The sequence below is a fragment of the Musca domestica genome, unplaced genomic scaffold (genome assembly GCF_030504385.1).
Source record: "Musca domestica strain aabys unplaced genomic scaffold, Musca_domestica.polishedcontigs.V.1.1 6, whole genome shotgun sequence".
In the NCBI taxonomy this organism is placed as follows: Eukaryota; Metazoa; Arthropoda; class Insecta; order Diptera; family Muscidae; genus Musca; species Musca domestica.
Window position 1 is genome coordinate 3,607,970 of NW_026712363.1, and position 25,039 is coordinate 3,633,008.

The 25,039-nt window shown below is 35.1% G+C and overlaps 1 protein-coding gene across 1 annotated transcript in view; it reads left to right on the forward strand.

Moving 5' to 3' along the window:
• LOC131805666 (uncharacterized) overlaps positions 1-8,526 on the forward strand; it is a 241,842-nt gene extending 233,316 nt beyond the window's left edge. Inside the window, exon 2 of the mRNA XM_059129159.1 lies at positions 8,397-8,526. The gene's annotated coding sequence lies outside the window, so the exon portion shown is untranslated. The remainder of the gene's footprint in view (positions 1-8,396) is intronic.
• Positions 8,527-25,039: the final 16,513 nt, after the last annotated feature.

Genomic DNA, 25,039 nt, shown 5'->3' on the forward strand with positions numbered 1-25,039 from the left:
TAACGACACTGCTGGTCCAAGTCTGAGAGATTATATAGACGCATCTGTTAGAATAGCTCAATCAAATGCAATAAAGGCTATAGAGGCCAAATTAAAAGCAATTATTCCTCAAGGTTGTCAGGAGCTCATTGTCAGGAGAATGTAAAAGTTTGTACTACGATGTGACAGCTGCCTGTTACATTTTTTTTTACATTTATTTTCACCAACTTAGCAAATTTAATTTTGCTGAACAGAAATGTTTTCCTTTTTGCATTGATAAATTTTTTTTATTATGAAAACTCAAAACAAAGAACTGTCAAATGCGGCTAGTGTTGTAAGTCGACACCAATCCACATTCGGTTCGATGTTGCCACAACGACTTTTTTGTGATTGGGGGAACTTGCCTCATCAGCGTATGAATTCTAAATCATTTACAGCATGTTTCTGATGTCGAGACGAAAAAGTGTGTGAATGAATGACCCCCCAACTTTAGCTTTCCAAATATCTTCATCTTTGCTTTCTCTTTGAAGCAAATAAATTTAAATAAAACACATTTGAGTTTATTGATATTTCATTTTTTTATCGAACTAAGATGTTAAGGTAGAAACTCAAGCAGCTTATTGCTTGCTTTATAATTTTTAAATTACAAATTACGATTTCGTCGCCGTTCTTCTTTATAATTTTACTTCAAAAAGCGGCGTAGATTGATTTAGTTTTGGTCCTTATTGCATTTGAAGAAATTTCAAATATAACGATAGAATTAGTACCAAATGAGTTTTTTTTTCACATGAAACAGGCAAATGTATGGTTGCGACATCTACACTCCCACCATCACATTACGTTGCTATGACCTAAGGATACAACGATAAAAAACGAGAATTTATCGATAATCTTCTTATGCTAACCTACATGTGGATTTTGACTTCTTGAGTACCACGCGGGAGTTACAGAAACAACATCAACAACAACAACATTAACACAAGCACCTACAAAGCCACCAAGGTTAAATCAAGCAAATAAATAATAAAAATTATTAAGAATTGCTAATAAGTCAATAACCGTATGAATTGCTACATATAAAATTAGTAAGAATTTTAAATAGTTCAACAGACCGAAAAAGAACTGTAAAATAAAGAATTGTTCAATAAAAGAATTGTTAAATAAGCATATATTTAAATTTCAAAGAATTGTAAACAGGCCACCAGCTATAGAATTACTAATAATTTTATAAATTGTCAAAATGCAGTTATTGCAATTTTCACTTTAAATAAGTTTATAATCGTAACTTTCATTTTAATTATTGTTTTCAATAAAGAAGAGAATTTTTGAGCAACCAACGAATAAACTTGTGTTTTTTTTATACTCGGATTACTACAAGAATTAACTGGCGCAGTCGGGTAGTTCTGGTTCCTGCGCTACAAAAAAAAAAAAAAAAAAAAAATTAAATAAGTGTTGTGACGGTTTATCGCAAACGAGAAAAAAAAAAAAGCGCACGGAATTACATAGAAGACGAAGGATAATCGTCTGAAAAGAACAGAACAGAACCAGCATCCGTGACGGATCATCACGAGGAAAAGCAGAACCAACAAGAGAGGACATCTGTACGGACATCTGCCAAGGAAAACTACTTTAAGGACAACCGATTCCAGTCAACGTTACCAACAATAATGTCAATAAGAACTATAATTTTAATATTGTAAGTGAAAATTTCTATTATTACCAAATTTATCGTGGAAAAGTGCTAGAAACAAGCAATACTATTAAATATTTTACTAAAAGATAAAATAGAAACATATTTTAAAGATTCAAGATTCAGTTTAAAGACTAATAAAAGTAAAAGTGAAAACTTATATTGTGAACAAATATAAAACAATTTAACCGTGTTTTTCAAAGAAAAGAAAAAATAGATAATATTTTAAATAATTTACCTATTAAATATTATTTAAGTGAATATATTTAAATATAAACATATATATTTCGATATTATAAAATAATTTTGCTTTCTAAAGAAAATAATTGATTGAATTAAAGAGAAAAAATAAGCATATGCGTAAATTTCGTCCTTATACTATCCCAAGAACCCTTATTCCTATCCCAGAATCTGAAACCGATATGAGTATCAGTCAAAATAATCAAAGTGGTGTAATGAATTCTACGAACAGTTCACCCTCGACAGAAAGAAATATACTGGATTCCTTAAGAATCCCAGATGCTGTCAAGGATCTTCCAAAATTTGATGGAAATCCGAGATTGCTATACGATTTCATAAGCAATGTGGAGGAAATACTTACAGTATTAACACCCATTGATGGCACCCCTCTTGGCAAGATGATTTTAAGGTCTATACGTAACAAAATTGAAGGAGAAGCAAATGAGATTTTGAATATGTATAGCACAGACTTGAGCTGGCAGAGCATTAAAAATAATCTCATATTACATTACTCTGATAAACGAAATGAAACTTCATTGATTCGAGACTTACACCTACTAAAACAAAATAATAAGACACTTGAGGAGTTTTATAGTTCAGTTGTAGAGATCCAAGCTTCAATTAACAATAATCTGATGATACACGAGGTAGATGCCAACATAATAAAAGCTAAACGAGATTTATTTGATAAAATGTGCCTTAACACATTTTTATCTGGACTTAGAGAACCATTAGGCTCTTCCATTAGGGCTATGAAGCCAGATACTTTACCGATAGCTTTTTCATACTGTATTACCGAACAAAACATGTTTTATATAAGACAAGAAAACAGGAACATTTTGAAAAGGCAAGAAACTCATAGACAGTACAATTCACAACATTCTTACCCTAACATTAAAAAACCATTCACTCCAAATCATTATAAACAACAAAACGCGATTTATAGTCCACCTATGCATTTCAATAGACCACAATTACCAATGAATCAACCATTTAATAGACCCCAATTAAATTTACCAACACCAATTAATAGACCTCAGTTAGCACAGAGTTTTTTACCAACACCTATGCAAACACAATACCCTACAGCCACAAACAATCAAAACCAATTTAGCAATTTTAGACAACAACGTTTAGACAGTAACACAAATCTTCCACCACCAGAACCCATGGACACTAGTTCAGGCTATACTCATCTAAGGAATAATAGTGGACAAACACGTAGATTTCCAAGAGAAGTACATCATATTGACCATAACTATAGGAACTTTAATACCTATTCAGATCCTGTAAACTATAACATTCCTAATTATTTACCTGAGTTGGACAATTACAACGAGATAGAGGATGTACAAAATTTTCAATTAGATGCCTCCAAAACCCAACAGGATACCTAGACATAAACAAACATGGCACTAACCTGCCTTACATAAACATTTCATCTCCATTTGGGCGTCCACTCCGTTTTCTTATAGACACAGGCGCATCAGCATCCTTTATAAACCCAGAATATACAGGAAAATTAAACATAGAAAACTGTGCACCAATAATCATAACCACTGTGTTAAACAAACACCAATTGAATACAAAAGTTAACATCCCTATGTTCATAGAATTCCGAGAATGTGGAATCCTGGAATTCTTTGTCTTTAAATTTCATAACTATTTCGATGGTCTCATTGGACTCGATATACTTACTAATTTAGGTGCAAAAATAGACCTCGAGAAAAAGCAATTAATTACAAACAATTGCTGCATCCCTTTGTCTTTTAAACCAAACTTAACTTCCGGTAAATTTCTTATATCACCAAAAACTAAAGCAATTATGAAAATTCCTGTAGATTTAGAAAGTGGCGATTTCCTAATCCCCGCAATATCAATTAACCCAGAAGTAACCATTTCACCTGGTATGTACAAGGCTGAAAACTGGTACAGCTTCGTTGAAATAAATAATAAGTCAAACTCGGACAAAATAATTTTAATCGAAAACCCAATTAAAGTAGATCCAATAAAAAATTCATATTATAGGGAAATTAATAATATAAGCTTCGAACATATTCCTGAATTTCAAAGCCCTCAGTTACTGGACAATCTTAGAATTGATCATTTGAATATGGAAGAACAAAAGGTTATCACAAAACTATGTAAAGAATTTGAAGATATTTTTCTTCAAGATAATCAGTCCCTTACCTTCACCAATAAAATCAAACACAACATTGTCACAAGAGACGACATTCCTATTTACACAAAATCATATAGATACCCCCATATCCACAAAGAAGAAGTAAAAAAACAAATTTCAGACATGTTAAATCAGGGTATCATACGGGAAAGCTACTCACCATGGAGTGCACCTGTTTGGATAGTCCCAAAAAAAGCAGATGCTAGTGGGAAAAAAAAGTGGCGTTTAGTTATTGATTACAGGAAACTAAACGATAAAACAATATCAGATAGATACCCAATACCAAACATAAATGAAATACTGGACAAACTTGGCAAGTGCATGTATTTTACCACATTGGACTTGGCTAGCGGATTCCATCAAATAGAAATGAATCCAAAAGATATTCCCAAGACAGCATTTACAGTAGAAAATGGGCACTACGAATTTGTGAGAATGCCCTTCGGCTTAAAAAATGCACCATCAACATTTCAACGGGTGATGGATTGCGTTCTTAAAGATTTGATAGGAACAGTGTGTCTTGTCTATTTAGACGACATCATTGTCTATTCAACCTCACTCCAAGAACATTCGGAAAATTTAAGAAAAGTTTTTGAAGCCCTTAGAGAAGCTAATCTTAAGATTCAATTAGATAAGTCTGAATTCTTACATAAGGAATGCGCATTTTTGGGCCATTTAGTGACCACAGAAGGAGTAAAACCAAATCCTGACAAAATAAAGGCGATCCAAAACTTTCCTATACCCACAAATCAAAAAGAAATAAAATCGTTTTTAGGTCTACTAGGTTATTACCGTAAATTTATTAAAGACTTTGCCAAAATAACAAAGCCATTTACAGCTTGTCTGAAGAAAAATAAAACTGTTATAGTCGACGATAACTATAAAAAAACGTTTGAAATTTGTAAACAACTCTTGGTAAATGACCCTATCTTACAATATCCAGATTTTTCTAAGCCTTTCAATCTTACGACAGACGCAAGTAATTTTGCGCTAGGAGCCATTCTTTCGCAAGGACCTATAGGGAACGACAAACCGATTTGTTACGCAAGTCGCACACTCACGACATCGGAAATCAATTACTCAACAATAGAAAAAGAGCTCTTAGCCATAGTTTGGGCTACAAAATATTTTCGACCATACCTATTTGGTCACCAGTTCAGAATCATAACAGATCATAAACCACTCACATGGATTATGAGCCTGAAAGAGCCAAACTCTAAATTAATAAGATGGCGACTGAAATTAGAAGAATTCGATTATGAAATTATATACAAAAAAGGCAAACTAAACACAAACGCCGATGCCCTTAGTCGCATAAAGACTGACACATCAGTCAATCTAAACATAAATGCATTTGATACAACGTCAAATCAAGCCACTTCTGGTAGTACTATTCACTCTGCAGAGGAAAACTGCGATGATGGTATTCCGATTTCGGAAAAACCAATAAATGATTTTAATTTACAAACATTATTTAAGACAGGAAACTCTAATTCTCACATAAAACAAGAAGTAGTTTTTAAAAACAAATATAGAAAAACATTTACATACCCCAATTATACAGAGGAAATTATAACACAAATTTTTAAAAATCATCTAGCGCCCAATAAAACCACGGCAATTTTTACAGATAATGAAACTTTTCGCATTATTCAAAATGTATATTCCAAACATTTTGCACAAAGCAAAATTTTTCGTTTAGTTAGGTGTACTGAAATAGTAAAGGACATAAAAGAAAACGATAATCAGGATAAAATCATTCAAGACTATCACGAAAACAATAATCACAGAGGCATACAAGAAACCTATGACCACCTAAAACGCGAATATTACTTTCCATACATGAAATCAAAGATAGCTCAAACAATAAATAATTGTACTTCATGCCAAAGACTAAAATATGATAGACATCCTCCGAAGAATAAGTTTGAAAAACCTCCCACACCTGTAAAACCATTAGATATAATACATATAGACATTTACACGATTAACAGCAAAAATATTTTAACCATTATAGACAAATTTTCCAAATTCGCCGCAGCATATACTCTAACAGCGAGAAACAGCCTTTGCGTTATTAAATCTTTAAAACATTTTCTTAGCCTGCATGGCATACCTAACAAAATAGTTTGTGACCAAGGAACCGAATTCACATCAAACATATTTAAAGACTTTTGTCAGCAATACCAAATTGACCTACACTTTACATCTTTTCAACAATCTTCTAGCAATTCCCCCGTAGAAAGACTCCATTCAACATTAACTGAAACTTACAGATTAATAGTCGAGAAAATTAAAGAAAAAAAGTTAGAAATGGATCATGACGACATCCTAACAGAAGTTCTTATAACCTATAATAACGCAATACATTCTTCTACTAAAATTACACCTTTCGAACTTTTCTATGGAAGAACCTATAAAATTAACCGTCAAATTACATTTAACAATGAACACGAATATCTTTCTAAAATTAATCAATTTCGAACACAACTCTACGAATCTATTAAGGAAAAATTGGAAACCGACACGGACAAACGCATAGAAAAACTTAATGCAGACAGACAAGATCCACTAAATTATGATGTAGATAACTATATATACAGGAAGGAATGTAGGAGAAACAAATTAACACCGAGATTTTCTAGGCACAAAGTGAAACAAAACAACAAAGCAACATTACTTACTACACAAAACACGAAACTTCACAAATCAAAAATAAGAAAAAAACAATTTTCATAATCTTTTATTTCAGATTAATACCCATGATACACACACAAACACTGGAGATACACAATTTAAAAGACACCCAGGGATTATTACAAATAAAACTGGGAACTGCTAAAACAATAATTGACTATATCAACCTTATACATATAATAAAATTAGATTCTTATAAGGATAATGTCATGAAAATTGAGGAATCTGTCAAACAATTTACTCCCACATATTACAACAGAGATTCCTTAAAGGTAACAAAATTTAAACTTAAAGACCTTAAGGATAAATTGAATTCAATAACTCCTAAATACCGCAGGAAAAGAGGATTATTTAATGGTATAGGTTCAGCAGTTAAATTTATCACAGGTAATATGGACGATAATGATGCTCTCCGTATTAACCAGGCTATATTTAATCTAACAAATAAATTACAAACTGAAACCAGTAAACAGAATATACTTAGTACTAGAATCATTGAAAGAATAGAAAATATCACAGACCACATAAATAAAGAACAAGATATAATAGTAGAGTCAATAAAGAATTCTCAAAATAGCATAAATTCCAACTCAAGACTTATAAATGATATGCAGTATTTAAATCAGATTAATTTCCACATTGATTTACTGACAAATCATATTAAAGATGTTTCTGAAGCGATGACATTGTCTAGCCTCGGAATTATACCCAAGATGATATTAAATACGCAAGAGTTAGAAGAAATAGGGAACAATTTAGAGAATCAGTCAATTAAAATTGATACAACAGAACATTTATATGAACTCTTACAATTACAGGCATTTTACAATGATACCAATATCGTTTTTAACATTCAAATTCCCCACATCCCATTAACCAATTACACAATTTCCCATACAATTCCTATACCAATTAATAAAACAAAAGAAATAGTTATAAAACCTTACACAATTTATAATAATAATAAAATTCAATATTTCGAAAATTTATGTAAGAAAATCGAAAACATATATTATTGTAAAGAAAGTTCACTACAAGAAACTATGGAAAATTCTTCATGCTTTGGAAAAATCATAAGTAATTTAGAAGCTAATTGTAATCTCAATAATATAGGCCAAATTACAGAAATATCACAACCTGAACAAGGACTTGTGTTAATAAAAAATTTACCGACCACAGAAATGAAAACATCATGTAACTCCGAAAAACATAATATTGAAGGCAACTTATTAATAAATTTTAAAAACTGTAATGTTATTATTAACGGAATTATCTACGAAGATAACCCAAACATATATTGGGACGATTTTATTGTAAAACTACCCACAGAAATAAACATAAAACCTTTGTCTACAATAGAAACTTTAAATATACCTAAACTCAAAGAGTACCATCTAGAAAATAAGTTAGCCATCGAAGAGTTATCAAACAATACAGAACTTCACAGACACATAAATTATGGAACTTTAATGTTAATAATTGGAATTGTAATTTTCACCTATATAATGAAACAGAAGACAAAATTAGTGGTAAATGAACTTCCCGCCAATACTGTTGTCGCTTCTGACCATCAATTCTTTTGGCCATCGCTCCATACTAAGGGGGGAGGAGTTACAGAAACAACATCAACAACAACAACATTAACACAAGCACCTACAAAGCCACCAAGGTTAAATCAAGCAAATAAATAATAAAAATTATTAAGAATTGCTAATAAGTCAATAACCGTATGAATTGCTACATATAAAATTAGTAAGAATTTTAAATAGTTCAACAGACCGAAAAAGAACTGTAAAATAAAGAATTGTTCAATAAAAGAATTGTTAAATAAGCATATATTTAAATTTCAAAGAATTGTAAACAGGCCACCAGCTATAGAATTACTAATAATTTTATAAATTGTCAAAATGCAGTTATTGCAATTTTCACTTTAAATAAGTTTATAATCGTAACTTTCATTTTAATTATTGTTTTCAATAAAGAAGAGAATTTTTGAGCAACCAACGAATAAACTTGTGTTTTTTTTATACTCGGATTACTACAAGAATTAACTCGGGCTTAGAACCGACCTTTTTTTTTCAAGGAAACCCGTGATCAGTACAGTTCGATAATATTAAAAAAAGTAAAATAAGTGAATATGGTGATAAAATAATAAAGTAAAAATATAGTATGTTTCAACGAAAAATAAGAATTTGTATAAAATCCGATTGGATCTCCTGCAACAAGCTGAATTTGATTGACGAATTTCTTTTTCTTATAAAAATCTTCTGGTGTAAAATATACTTGGGTTTGTGTGGTTAAAGCCGTGAAATATTGACAAACGGCATCAGTCCAGAAATTTTCCAAATTTAAGGGAATTATTCCGAAAAACGTGCCTGCGATTCCCACAAGAAGACTGAGGCATATGGTAACCACATTTTTCCCGAGGGAAATTATCATTAAATGACGCATTTATATGCCTCCAGGGTAAAATACAGTGAGTGCACAAACCTACCACAAACTGTACTGTATTGTAAACATTTTATAGAAGCATAAGACAGCAATGTAGAAATCACGTTAATTTGAGAAAATCTATACATTAAAAAAATACATGATCCTGTGCATGAAAACTATTTAAAGTAAAAATTTTAAGAAGTCACTTAAAGAGTAATCTTTCCTTTGGTTGTAAATTAAGAACACGTGTCTCAATGTAATATTTGAAATTAACCCTAAAGTAATGATGAATTGGAAATGTAATCTATACCCATTTCAAAGCAAACTTTTAGGCGTTTGCAATTTATACATCAAAAATAACAAAAACTTCATTATCTCGTTGTAGATATAAAGAAAGGAGAATTAAGCTAAACGTGTTAACATGTTTAAAGTTAAAAGAATGTGATATATAATACAAAATATACATAACCTAAAGACAAGCTATAAAGAATAAGACCGTGTAAAATACAACATAAAGTTAAAATCAGTGCATATATCATGCAAAGACTTAAGGTAAACGGAATATAAATATTGAAATACGATTTACATCAGCATCTTGATAAGATTAAACATTGATAAAATAAATATATATATATTATTCTAAAAATAATAAAAAAAATCATTCCTTCAGTTTCAGTAAAAAATTATTCATTCCTTCAGTTTCTGTATATACTAAAAAAATGCTTAAAAATTAAAAAAAATATACACGAAAAATTATAAAAAAACATACATGCATGCATATATGATATATGAAATATCGTAATATACACATAATTGTTAAAAAGAAAGAAACTAATTATTATTACACATATATAGATCTAAAGAAATATGTTAAAAATTATATTATTAAGTGAATTATCTCTAAGTTGAAACAAGAAAATATGTTTTGAATTTATTTAAAAGAATGGGCTGAATCTGATTATCAAATAGGTAGGTTTCAATAGGGGTATTTTCAGTAATATAATGTGGCTAGAAAATATCATGGATGGTTCTTGAGTCATATGGGGTGGGCAGCCACAGAGGTACACCATCTAGACCTCTACACAGTTGGAAATTATGCATTATTTTTTTTTTAAACTTGCACAACAGAAGGACATGAATTGAAATACATCCGTTGCGTAAAAGCTTTAATCTACCTATTTGTTTTAACTTTGCATATGGTGAATAAGCCCAATTACAGAATATTTAATTTTTATATGGTACTATGAAATTTTAAATGTACAATTTCGCGGAAGAAAAAACCCTCCCATCCGGCGAGCTTAGCCGTAGCAAAAAAATCACCTTGTACCAACTCCGCGTGATAGAAATTGTCACATTTATGGCGCCCAACGTCGAACGCATTTTTTTAATTTTTTTAAATAGCCCAAGCCCTTCTATTGGATGATATCATCTTGTCGGTATTCCAGAAGGTTATATCCAAAACCATGCTGTGTAGTAACGACACGTTGCTGTCTTGAAATAAAGGGTAACCAACCAAGTAATGTAGTAATTTATTCGAATGGAATCATGATGATGAGGCTATATAGCTTAAAACATATTTGTTCTTCTTTTGAAAAATATTGCAAAATCTTGTTTGGTAGGATACATATAACTATAAAAAAATGTATTTCAATACGTTCTTTCTAAAAATTGTATCTTGTGCATAAAATAACATACATAAAAAAAATCAAATTAAAATGAATTCTGTTTCTTTTTTTTTAGTTAATATAAAAAAAGGATAATCGAGCCGAATATATGAAAACGGCGAGAAAAAAAACTTCTATCATGACCACTAGATCGAATAGTAAACTAGTAGGTTCAGATAAACCAAGTACATCCAACTAAGCCACTAACAATTTTTCTGGTAATATTCCAACTCCGAACAATAACCAAAATATGAGTAGTATTGTGAATATCTCACAAGCTTCAGAACAAGAGACCAATAGAACCGTCATTCAATCTTCTATACCCCCCTTAATGTCGCTTGTAACGACGCAAGAAACAGGGCCCCAGACAACATCATCTCCAGTGTCAGGTAGCTCCATTAATAGAAAACAGTACAGTAGCATGGCAGCTCAAGAAATTAGGGACCAATTCGCCAGGAATATTCAGACGGAGTCCACACTTCCAGCTCTGAACGTGAATGTTAGATTAGAAGCGCCAATTAACGACACTGCTGGTCCAAGTCTGAGAGATTATATAGACGCATCTGTTAGAATAGCTCAATCATATGCAATAAAGGCTATAGAGGCCAAATTAAAAGCAATTATTCCTCAAGGTTGTCAGGAGCTCATTGTCAGGAGCTCATTAGAACACATCACCACACAAGAACAAATACAAAATGAGCAGGATCAATCTAGACCCCCCATCTAATCAACAACAACAGTATCAAGAGACAAATTATCCTCAAAGAAATTACGGAGAACCATATTCTCATAATGTACAACAAATTTCGCTTTTGGCTACAAACCCATGACCCCTTTGCAACTGCAAAAATGGGGTCTTAAATATGACGGCTCATCTAAATCGGTTAGTGTAGAAGAATTCATTTTTAGAGCGGAATCTTTGAGAGTAGACTACGTTTGCTCATTAGATGTCTTTATCAAAGGCTTCCATCATCTTTTGACTGGTAGAGCGTTCGATTGGACTTGGCAATTTCGCCAACAAAACCCCCTATGTGAATGGACCTATCTAAAATTCTGCTTTATCAAGAAATTTAGAACTTTCCAGAGCGACTTTGAGATACAAAGAAGAATCATTGAGCGTCGACAGCTTCAATCAGAATCTGCAGACGTATATATCTCAGCGATTATAAGGCTCAAAAACTAAATGAGAGTTCCCATTCAGGAATATGAAATTGTGGGGATTATTAAGGACAACCTGAAAGAGGGTCTGGTACAGTTTATATACCCTAAAAATATAGATACAATAGATTCCTTGTTGGAAGAGTGCAAACGTGCCGAATCCAACATTGCCAAACGCATTTCCTATAGACAACAACAGCAAACAAATTACAGACGTATACATGAATTGGAACTCCAACAAAGTGACGTTTTTGATCCAATGCATGAAATTGAGGCACTATGCAGTTCAACAGCTCCAGGCAGGCAAATAACCTGCTGGAAGTGCAAAAAGTCAGGCCATTCCTTTATCATATGCCCACTTGAACAAAGGAATATATTTTGTTACAGGTGTGGGTTCGATGGGGTTACATCCCCTATGTGCCCTCAGTGTGTGGGAAACCCAAACAAGAACATAGAGAAGTCTGGGACCCCATGTTCTCACAAAGATTCGACTCAGCAATAAAAACAGATGATAACTTCAAACCCACAAATCCGGCTGATGGCAACAAGCTACTTACTACAGGCAAAATTCTAGTTGAAGTACAATTTGGAAGTAAAATTAAAAATATGACGTTTTTCTTAGTTGCTAACCTTAAACAGAGCCTAATCCTAGGCTATAACTTTTGGCAAAATGATGACATCAAAATCTCTTTTCAACCGGAAGTCAGGGAAACAGTTTGTGGTATAGTAAATACGATGGAAGAAGATGACCAGGAAAAGCATAATTTGAACCATCAACAAAACGTTATTCTAGAAAAAGTGAAACTCTCTTTCTGCTGCTATACGAAATACGGTTTAGGCAAAACCCATCTAGAGCAACATGTCATAGACATTGGGAATTGAGCTCCGAAAAAGATGCGGTATTATCCGGTAAGTCCTGCCGTACAAAAATTAATTTATGATGAGTTAGATCGTATGCTTGATCTTGACGTCATAGAAATAGCACAGAACGCAGAGTGGAACAATCGTGTTACTTTAGTCATAAAGCCAAATAAAAATAGACTATGCTTGGATGCGAGGGAACTGAATAAGGTTACCCGTATTATATATCAGCCATTGATCTCAAGGACGCATTCTGGCAGATTCCTCTGGAGGAATCGAGTCGACCCCTGACAGCTTTCACAGTCCAAGGAAGGTCACATTACCAATTCAAGGTAATGCCCTTTGGACTGTGTAATGCTGCTCAAAGGATGTGTCGACTCATGGACAAAGTGATTCCTCCAGAGTTGAAGGACCGTATTTTTGTGTACCTTGATGATTTATTGGTGGTATCACAGAATTACCAAGTTCATATGGAGATGTTAGAGACAGTCGGAAAGAAGTTAACTGATACAGGTCTTACAATTAATATGAATAAGTCCAAATTTTGCTATAGGGAGTTACGGTATCTAGGCTATATTGTTGGCGCTGGAAAACTTAAACCAGACCCAAGCAAAATAGAAGCCATTATGAGTATAAAACCTCCAAAAATTCAAAAAGATGTTAGAAGGTTCCTCGGTACTTTTGGGTGGTACCGCAGGTTCATTCACGAATTCTCAACCCTAACTGCACCATTAACCGATACCTTAAAAAAGGCATCAAAATTCGTCATGACTCCTCAAGCCCTTGAATCCTTTGAGAAATTAAAAATGTGTCTCGTATCTAGTCCAGTCTTATCTAGTCCAAATTTCTCTAAACCATTCTTTGTTCAGTGTGACGCCTCTAACATCAGCGTTGGCGCTGTTTTGTTTCAAAGAGATGACGATGATGGAGAACATCCCATCGAATATTTCTCTAAGAAACTTAACAGTGCCCACCGAAACTATTCGACCACTGAAAAAGAATGTTTAGCAGTACTTTTGGCCATAGAAAGATTCCGTTAATATATAGAATTGACGGACTTTACCGTAATAACAGACAGCTCAAGCCTTCAGTGGTTAGTGCGGCAAAAAGATCTCAACGGGCGACTAGCTAGGTGGAGCCTTAAATTACAGGGTTATAGGTTCACAATAGAACACAGAAAAGGAACTAAAAATATTGTTCCTGACATGTTGTCTAGATTGGACATGGAGGAAATTGCTGTAGATGCCACTTCCATCATTAATTTTGACTCTGAGGAATTCAAAAAGTCATCATATCTAACGCTCATTGATACTGTCGAACAAAACAGTAATCGTTTACCAGATTTAAAAGTAAATGATGGCATTGTATACAAGAGTCAAATTTAACAGTATGGATGTGGGAAGTGAAGATGAATGCTGGAAGATATGGCTCCCAGAAGAATTAACTAAGGAAATCATGCAAAAATCCCACGACAGTAACACTTCTCATGGAGGTACGGCTAAAACCTTGCAAAACGTTCGGCAATATTTTTCTTTGGCCGTCAATGGCATCCCATGTAAAGGAATACATAGCCAACTGCAGTACTTGTAAGGAAATTAAACATCCAAGACAAGTGCTACGACCACCAATAGGGAACGAGGTAGTAACCCAACGCCCGTTTCAGAAGATTTATATAGATTTCATGGGACCATACCCAAGAACGAAAACAGGAAAATCCTTCATCTTCATTGTCTTGGATCATAAAACAAAATTTGTTTTATTGAAAACTGTGGCAAAAGCAACTGTGGCTCATGTGAATAAATTCCTTATAGAAGAAATTTTTTACAAATTTGGCGTACCTGAGTTTATCCATTCCGACGATGGTAAACAATTTACGTCACAGGCCTTCAAGGACTTACTACAAATCTTTGGCATTAGACATATTCGTACGGCTATACACTCACCGCAATCAAACGCGAGTGAACGTGTCAACCAAACGATATTAAGCAGTATACGGAGTTATCTAAAGACTGACCAGTCGAAATGGGACGAAAAGTTGCCAAAAATAGAATTCGCTTTAAGATCTATAATACATGCTTCCACTGGCACATCACCTTATTTCGCCTAAACAGGGTATAACATGATTACGCATGCGGATACATATACGATCTTAAAGAAATTAAATGCTTTTGAAGATGGCGATATGGTAGTATTACCAAAGTCTGACCATATGCAAATTTTACATCAGAGGATAGACAATAAAATTCACGAAGCCTATGAAAGGAATACAAGATCGTATAACAAGAGAAGCCGGGTCGTATCTTTCAAACCAGATCAGGAGGTGTACAGAAAGAATTTTGTACGAAGCAATTTTAAAAAAGGTATCAACTCAAAATTCGGTAAACCTTGGCTAAAGTGTAGGGTGACCCCTTCACTATACCTACTTTATATATTTCCATGGAAAATCCGTCTATACCACATTCAAAAGAATATATGACCCTTAAATTGTTTTGTTTTTATTTTTTTTATTTATTTCCAAAACACTATTATCATATTACATCCCATCATCTCATACAATACTCTTACACATTTATAAGGTTTAAGATAATAAACGCCAAATTCACCTAATTTTGTTACCACAGGTACAAGCCTCTTGATTTTTGTTGTCGATGAAAAGTTCCAAGAAAACCAAAGAAATTTGGAATACACTCTATTATAACCATATACGTAACGTGACCATACGTCCCGCTTTGGGCGGGACAGTCCCGTTTTGAGGTTATCTGTCCCGCTGTCCCCAGCGAGAGCAAAAATGTCCCGCTTTCGAAAATACTGGATATTGATATTGATGAAAAATACATGAGTTATTTTTTTCCCCGTGAACATATAATTTATTTGCATAGTTTTTTTCAAGCAACATTAACATTAAAATTAACTCGAAAGATTTTGTAATGCTGGAGTTAATGTCGACGTCGTCGTATGAAATTTTATGAGAGCAGTTAATCTTAACGCCGTAAGAAATTCGACGCCGAAAAAGTTCAATCTTTTTCAACTTTTTCGGCGTCGTCGACGGCGTTGACATTAACTCCAGCATAACAAGGGAAATCACCAAATTAAAAATGCTTATAAAAACAGAAAAAGTTTCTGTCACTCTGTCAGTACCCTAAGCATAGACGCTCTAAATTGTTCTGGTATCTTTTCATTGCGGAGTCGGAGAAGGCGAGCAAAGTCAAACAATTTATTTTCAATGTTAGTGATTGTAACATTACAATAATGCCTAAACGCAAGTGTACTTTTAACATTTCTTTGCAAAATAAGTATCCATTTATAAAAGAAGTGGTGAATCAGACGTTACGTTTGAAAAATGTCGTACTGATTTTAGTGTTGGACATGGTGGTGCCAGTGATATTGAGAAGCATTTAAAATCGGAAAAACACAAGCTTTCTGATCAAGCTGCCGCTTCAAGCTCGTCAATGCTTTCTTTTTTTAAAAGAACAAATTTTGCGACTTCCAAAGACTTGGATATAGCTGCAGCGGAGGGTGCGTGGGCGTACCACGCAGTGCAAGAAAACCACAGTTTTCGTTCGAATGACTGTGCTTCAAATCTAATACAAACATGTTTTGAGCAAAAATTTAGATGTGCCCGTACAAAATCACAAGCTATAGTTGTAAATGTGCTGGCACCTATGGCGATGGACGAATTGAAAGAACACCTTCACGAAGCCCACTGCATATCTTTATTAACCGATGCTTCCAATCATGGCTCAATAAAATTATTCCCTGTTTTAGTTCGCTATTTTGTACCATACGAAGGCGTGAGAGTCAGGATTTTAGAGTTTCAAAAGCAGCCAGGCGAATCATCTGATATAATTGTGGATTATTTGAAAGAAGTATTATCTTGCAATGATTTGAATAAGAAAATTGTGGCATTTTGTGCAGACAAACTGCAATTTCGGAGGAAAGAATAGAAAAGGGATAAATAATGTTTACGCGAAATTGAACCTATTCGTCGGAAGGCAACTCATTGGGATTGGGTGTGGAGCCCATATAATTCATAATGCTATTAAAACAGCCGCAGATTGTCTCCCTGTTGACTTCGAATGCATCATTGTGAAAATTTATTCATTCTTCTACATCTACAGCATTCGGGTAGAAGTTCTGAACGAGTTCTGTGATTCCACCGACACAGAGTATCAGAAACTGTTGGGCTACAGTAAAACAAGGTGGCTTGCTTTAATGCCGGCGCTTGAGAGAATTTTAAAAATGTTTCAGCCTTTGAAAACCTATTTTCTGAGCATAGATAGGTTAGGTTAGGTTAGGTTAAAGGACGCGCGATTGCCTTATGGCAACCGCTCCACTCGGAGACCTATAGGTCCATTGTGTTCATCCTAGAAAAGAGTTTGAGAGATAGAGGAAAAAGTGATTGATAGAGAAAGTGAAGATAAGGGATAGTGTAGTAGAGTGAGAATCTACGGCTGAAGAGTTTGCCGTGTCGTCTTAAGCCTTTTGAATCTTCTGGCTAGTTGAAGTATTACTACTGGGTCAGTGTTAGAAAAAGATGACAAGTCATGTGACACTAATTCTCCCATTAGCCTATGCCTCACATTAATAAGTGCTGGGCAGTGGCAGAGTTAGTGTTCGATTGTCTCGATTTCTTCTTCATCTTGACAGATCCTACAGTAGTCAATGCCGTCGCTATCCCATTTCGATGTCATAGCTCTCACCTTACAGTGACCTGTGATGATGCCCACCACGAGTTTTAAGTCAGGTTTTGACAATGACATCAGCGACCTTGTTCTCTTCTCCGAGAGCGTGGGCCAGATTCGTTTGGGGATGTTACAACCAATTTCATCCAGCCATTTTTGTTGGATCTTCTCAGAGTAGTGTTTGTGAATAACCTGCAGGAAATGGCACAGTGGTGGTTTAACCGAGTTGTCTACTTGAATTGTAGTTGATTCGGATCCTAATCTGGCCAGTTCGTCTGCAGTCTCGTTACCTGGGATGTTAAAGTGTCCAGGAACCCAACAGAGCTTGATCGATAACCCAGTGTTTTCCAAGGCTTCCCTGCAGTTCAAAACAGCCCTAGACTTGATTGTAAAGGAACTCAAGGCCTTCAGTGCCGCTTGACTATCGACATATATAGTCACCGGACTATTGACTTCAATGTTCCTCGTGACCAGCAGGTCAATGGCCTTTTTGACTGCAATGATTTCCGCCTGAAAAACGCTACAGTTGTTTCCAAGCTTGTAGGATTCACGAACGTTAAGAGTATCACAGAAGACACCAGCTCCCGTTCCACACTCCATCTTTGAACCGTCAGTATAGACAGCTATGCCGCGGAAAGGTGGGTTGTCTTGAGCCCAGGTGTCCCTGTCAGGTATGTGTATGTCAGATGGGTGGAAGCTTAGTCGTGGTGAAATATAGTCACTTGCAAAGTCTGTCTCTCCCACATTCCTTACACGCCTTAGAATCGCAGAATGTCCAAAGGGTTGGCTGCGCCATTCACCTAGTTCTCTGAGTCGAAGAGCACTCCTGGATGCCTGTTCCTCCACAAATAAATTCAGTGGGCCTAGACCCAGTAGAGTATCCAGTGCTGATTGAGGCGTGCTCCTGAAGGCACCCGTTATTAATAAGGATGCGGCTCGTTGAACTTTGTTAATATGTCGTAGATAAGTTAACTTCTTCAGAGAATGCCACCATACTAGAGCTCCATAGGTTAGAATGGGGCGAACGATTGACTCATACATCCATTTGATGATGTGTGGTTTGAGGCCCCAGCTTTTGCCTATAGAATTCTTGCAGGAATAGAGTGCAATTAAGCCTCTCTTAGCTCGTTCCTCGGTGTTCCTCTTCCAACTTAGTCGGTGGTCAAGGATAGTGCCAAGGTATTTGGCTTCTAGCGAAAGGTTTAATCTGACTCCATCTAGTTTCGGTGGTGTAAATGTAGGGTATTTACGTCTCTTAGTGAAAAGGACGAGCTCTGTCTTTGATGGGTTCACGCCTAGTCCATTGCGACGCGCCCACCGTGATAGGGTGACTAGAGCTCCTTGCATTAGATCCGAGATTGTTTGCACGAATTTCCCGGCGATTAACAGGACGACGTCATCAGCGTATGCGACTACTTTCGTTCCTGTTACCTCTAGATCCATAATAATATTGTTGATGACCAAAAGCCAAAGTAATGGTGATAGGACACCCCCTTGCGGAGTGCCCCTCGTGACCGATTTCCTGATGTGAATTTCCCCAATGCTCGAGTTGATAATTCTGCTGCTAAGCATGGTATCAATCCAGTCTATGAGGAGTTGAGGTATTTTAAGTTTTAATAAGGAATCATGAATGGATTCTAGCGTGACATTGTTAAAGGCTCCCTCAATATCGAGGAATGCAGCCAAGGTGAATAAGGAACCATTCATTTATTAGGATGTATATAATATATAAATAATATATATAATATATACTTTTTTTTATTAAATAGACAATGGTTTTTAATAAACCGTCTGTCGTATCTGATTACAAGTTAATTTATGTTTATACTGAGTTGTATTCAAATATTAGAAATTCTCTATAATTTAAACATATTTTTAAATATATGACCAGCTGTCTCCAATAATGTGCTTCACGACCATCCAGAATGTTAATCACATCTTCTTCGGATAGTATTGCGGATTGGAAAAAACTCGTCCTAAATTCTGCCAGGATAGGGCACTCTCCAATGAAATGCTGCAATGTTTCATCACGAATCAGATTACATAACGTACATTTACGTTCTGCATTTTCAGTGTTAAATCTGGTTGCATTCAAATTGATAAGTCCACATCGTGCTTTAAAGATCCATGAAATCTGATCGCTAGTAAAAGAGTCAGTAAAGTACATTTCTCCCATTCTATAGTCTAAATGTTTATAAATTCTATCTTGGCTTTGTTGTTTTAGCCTCAAGTTTTCCTGTAATAAATATGTTTTTTCTTTACCAATAATGCATTTGCTAAATAATGTCCATTCATCTTCATTTGCGGTATTTGGCCATTGAACGTTTAACCGATGAGCCATACTTTTAATATTTGCTACCCAGAATCCTTCTTTTTCTAGCAATATATTGGTTAATATTGTCGGTAACCGATGTTCTTGGTATCTGTACAATACTTGATGTATATACTTTAGATTTAGTTTGAGTGTATATAAGTGACAATTTTCGACATTGGTCTCAAGCATAAGAGCGTAGTTAGGTGTAAAACTTGGTACTTTGAGGATTTTCTTTAAAAAGTAACGCTGCAACTTATCGACCTCGTCAAAATACGAATATCCCCATACTTGTGCAGCATAAGTTTGTACTGATCTACAAACAGCCTCATAGACCTTCCATTTCATTTTCATATTTACATCTTTCTTCCCCAGGAAATCAATCCATGTAGAGTTTATTGCCATCTTTGACTGGCTAGTTCGTTTCTCAATGTGTTTTGAAAATGAAAGTTTCGGGGTAAAGGTGACTCCTAAGTATTTGTACTCATTTACATTTTTAATTTCATTTCCATTAAACTTCCATTTCTCATTTCTTTTCTGAATATGAGTATTTCAGACTTGCTCATATTGACTTTCAGATTCCACTTTTCACAATAGCTTTCCAGGTTTGAGATCATTTGTTGTAGCGTTTTTATATCATCTGACAAAATCACAATATCATCTGCATAGAGCAAAAGCCTAATGTTTATATTGTGAATATCAATACCTCCTTCTAGATGTTCGTGTAGATCATTTATATAGAGCGAGAATAACAATGGCGACAGGAGGCAACCTTGTTTCACTCCTGAACTGGTTTCAAAGTAGTCTGACAGTTCTTCGCCTGTCCAAACCGCATACTCTGTGTTGTTGTATATACTTTCAATCAGTTTTAGAAATTTATTCGAAACACCAAGTCGAGCTAGTTTATATATTAAGGATTTTCTGAAGACATTATCGAAAGCGGCTTTAAAGTCCACAAAGAAAGCATATACTTTCTTATTTTCGTTTTGTTTAATATTCACAATTGATGCATGGTTATATATATTATCCACCGTCGAATAGCCCTTTCGGAAACCTGCCTGGTATTCGCAAAGCACTTGATGATAGTCTACCCAATCATATAGTCTCTGATTTAAAATTCCCATCATTATTTTAGCAATACTATTCATAAAAGCAATTCCTCGGTAGTTTGATGGTTCTGACATATCTCCTTTTTTGTGGATTGGGAAAATTATGGTTTTCTTAAAAGCATTATCAATACATCCTTTATTTAAAATTGCGTTATATCTCCTGATCAATTGTTTGTGAAAATCATCAGTTGCGTATATAATGTGTTCATATGATTGCTTGCAGCGTCGATACAGCTTGGGAAGTGTGTGTTGGCTAGCAGGTTAAGAGTCTCTAGTCCAGAGTCAGTCCATGTGCCGTCAGTTCGTTTTATACTTCCTATGGATTTAGGATCCTTCGAAAGGACTTTACGAAATCTGGAGGCGTCGTTGACACTTTCAATAGACTCCGTGAAACATACCCAAGATGTGCGCTTGGCCTTCTTGATCTCACTGTTGTACTTGTTAAAGGATGCCTTATAGGCATCCCAGTCAGTACGTAGTTTGGTCTTGTTGGCCCTATTGTACAGTCGTCTACTATCCCTCCTTAAGTTGGCTAAATGCTTCGACCACCAAACTGGTTGACATTTCTTCCCTGGGTAGGTTAGCGGACAGACTTTTTCATAGCAATCAATCAAAGCACTCGTTATCGCATTTACGGAGTTGTCTATATCGAGGGTTGAGGTTAAGACCATGTTGTCGAAACAGTGAAGCCTGGGTATAGCCAGCTTCGTAAATTTGTCCCAATGTGCCTTTCTTGGATTCCTATGTGGTTTTTGAGGAATACCATCTACTAAGACTTTGAAAACTATCTTCCGGTGATCTGAAAACGAGCACTCAGGAGAGACTTTCCAGTCTTGTATTAGGGATTCATCCTTGTTAGTTAGGGTGAGGTCAATGACCTCTGCCCTGTCTTTGATCTGAAATGTTGCGTCATTGCCCCTATTACAAATTTTGAGGTTATATTTTAAGATAAAATCAAAAATCGACTCACCTCTGACGTTGGTATCGTTGCTACCCCATTGGAAGTGGTGTGCGTTGGCATCACAGCCTATAATTAGATGCCCTTTGTCCGCCAGATCTTCGAGCAGCTCCTCTACTTCATGTCCAGGTGGGTCAGGTCGCTCGTACGGTAGATATAGAGATATGAAAAAGTGAACCCTTCCGGATTTAGACTCCAATCTCGCTACCGTAACGTCTCCTCCACTGTTGTTGCTAAGGAAGATAAGATTTAAACTCTTTTTGGCAACAATACACGTCCTTACCTTATCACCATTGGAGACCGCGTAAGAGACATACTGCCCACTCCCTAGTCCAGTTACCCTATTATTGTAAATATAGGGTTCCTGAACCAGAGCTATGTCTACTTCAGCTTTCGAGAGGGATAGGAGGAGTTCTGCAGCAGCTGCTTTGCAGTGATGCAGATTAATCTGCATGATGCTAAGTAGCTGCTGTTTTCTTCCACCTAATGCAACGGCGTTAGACGGAAGCGGATCCATCCGGCGCCGAAATGCAGCTTTCCCCCACGAGCCTGAAGGTATTCCTGGCCATTCGTATCCATGGATACCTTGATGACCAGGCCCCCTCCCTCAGTGTTTGAACTGACAAGACGCCAGTTGTCCGTCTTGAGGTTGGGGTTTTGCTTGCCCAGTATTGTCAGGATGCGTGTCGGATCCACGGATGGTGGTGGCACCCAAGCTGTCAATACTTTACGGCAGGGGATGTCCTTCAAGGATACAGCCGCCAGATCGCATCCCTCCCAGAGATCGCGAAAGCCAGATACTGCGGTGACCAGGTAATCTTTAGATTCCTGGTTCTCGCAGCACATTACTTTCACGCCTTTGTAAAGGGTTGCACTGCCGAACTGCATACTTCGTGGGTCACCCTCTCCCGTGAAGACAAGCTCTCTCAGACGATCTTCGAATAGCAACCATCGACTGTCGCTGATTTTACCTTCCTACTGAAGACCGTTGGGTGGAGCTGTTTAAACACTTCCGTGCTAATAATCTCAACTGCACAAACGTTCGCACAATTATTGAGTATGTTTTATGTATGCCTGGAAGTAACGCACCTGTCGAAAGAGTTTTTTCCCTAATGAATAAAATATGGACAAGTGAAAAAATGCAGTTAAGTATGACAGTTTTAAAAGCTATTTTAATTACTAAAGGTAAGGTCACATTGGGCAAATATTTGACGAAAAATGTGAAATATTTCTTTGTCACAATCTGACCACCAAATATTATTTGACGGTAAATACAAAAACAGCTGATTTTGGGAAAACAAAATTATTTGCCAGAAAACAAAAATTTGACCAGTGTGTCCATAATGTGAACACCTATGATCAATTATTTTCCTCTTTTTTGGTCAAACATTTATTTGACGGTGCAAATGTTTTGTAAGGTCAAACAAGGAAAAATATTAGTTTAAAACATTGGGCAGCATTTTGCTTTAAGAACAGGAGCATTTGTAACATGATGTTTAATGAATAGAAAAGCAAACGAATACAGTAGGTGGTTTTGTTTATTTGATATTTTTGAATTAACTGAATTTGAATGTTTTGTAAAAATTTAATATATGGTCTGTTCCAGAACTGCAAGATGTAAAAGTTTTTACTACGATTACCGATTTTCCCTTTATTATATCGAAGAAAATTGACAAACTAGTAGATTCTTGCAGATTCAGGAATAGGATATAGGTACATGCATCAACGCTTGAAACATTGATATGTCAAACATTTTGAAATGTTTTGACAAAAATAAGAAGATTTTTTATGTTTTCTTTTACGTAATGATATGTATTTTTCAACAATTTTTACAAATTTCAATAATATTTCATTCATTATTGATTTGTCAGTTCATTGTCCCAGCAGCTATGTCGATGCGACTACCAGTATTCTTCTACCGTGATACAAACATACAAAAATGCAAAAAAAAAATGTTCTGACAAGGAATTTATTCCACAACAGCTGGTCATTTGCTTCCCTTCTCCAAATAAATTATACCCGAAACTCCATTCTCTTTATGTCTGTCTTTCACTCTCTCTGTCTATTTCTCTCGGCCAAATAAATTTATGTTTCCTCACAGTTTGATCAAACAATTTATTGGGAAAATATATTTTACGAATGTGAACATGTGTCAAACATGTTTCCCCATAGCACTATTTGACGCTATTTGGTGACTGTTTGAACAAACAAAATCTGTCAAATATTTGACTGTAATGTGAACATCGAATCAACTCTGTATGAATTTCACATTTGTTCAGTCAAATATGGGAAAACAAATTTCGATCAAATATTTGCCCAGTGTGACCGTACCTTAAGGTCAAACAAGGAAAAATATAAGTTTAAAACATTGGGTAGCATTTTGCTTTTTTGAATAGAACAACAAACGAATGCAATAAGTGGTTTTGTTTATTTGATATTTTTGAATTAACTGAATTTGAATGTTTAGTAAAAATGTTAATATATAGTCTATTTCAGAACTGCAAGAATGTAAATGTTTTATACTACGATAACCGATTTTCCCTTTATTATATAGAAGAAAATTGCGAAACCAGTAGATTCTTGCAGGTTCTGGAACAGGATATAGGTAGATACATCAACGCTTGAAACATATGTCAAAAATTTTGAAATGTTTTGACAAAAATAATTAGATTTTTCTATGTTTTCTTATACGATGCAAATCGTAGGTTGTAATGATATATGTGTTTTCAACATTTTTTTACAAATTTCAATAACATTTCATTCATTATTTTCAATTCCAAAATTGTTTTGACAGTTCATTGTCGCAGCAGCTATGTCGATGCGACTATCTGTATTCTTCTACGATGATACAAACATACAGAAATGCAAAACAATTTTTCGGACAAGGAATTTATTCCACAACAGTTGGTCTTTTGCCTCCCTTCTCCAAATAAATTATACCATTTTTTCATTTTCTTTATGTCTCTCTTTCACTCTCTCTGTCTATTTCTCTCGGCCAAATAAACGTATGTTTCCTCACAGTTTGATCAAACAATTTATTAGGAAAATATATTTTACGAATGTGAACATGTGTCA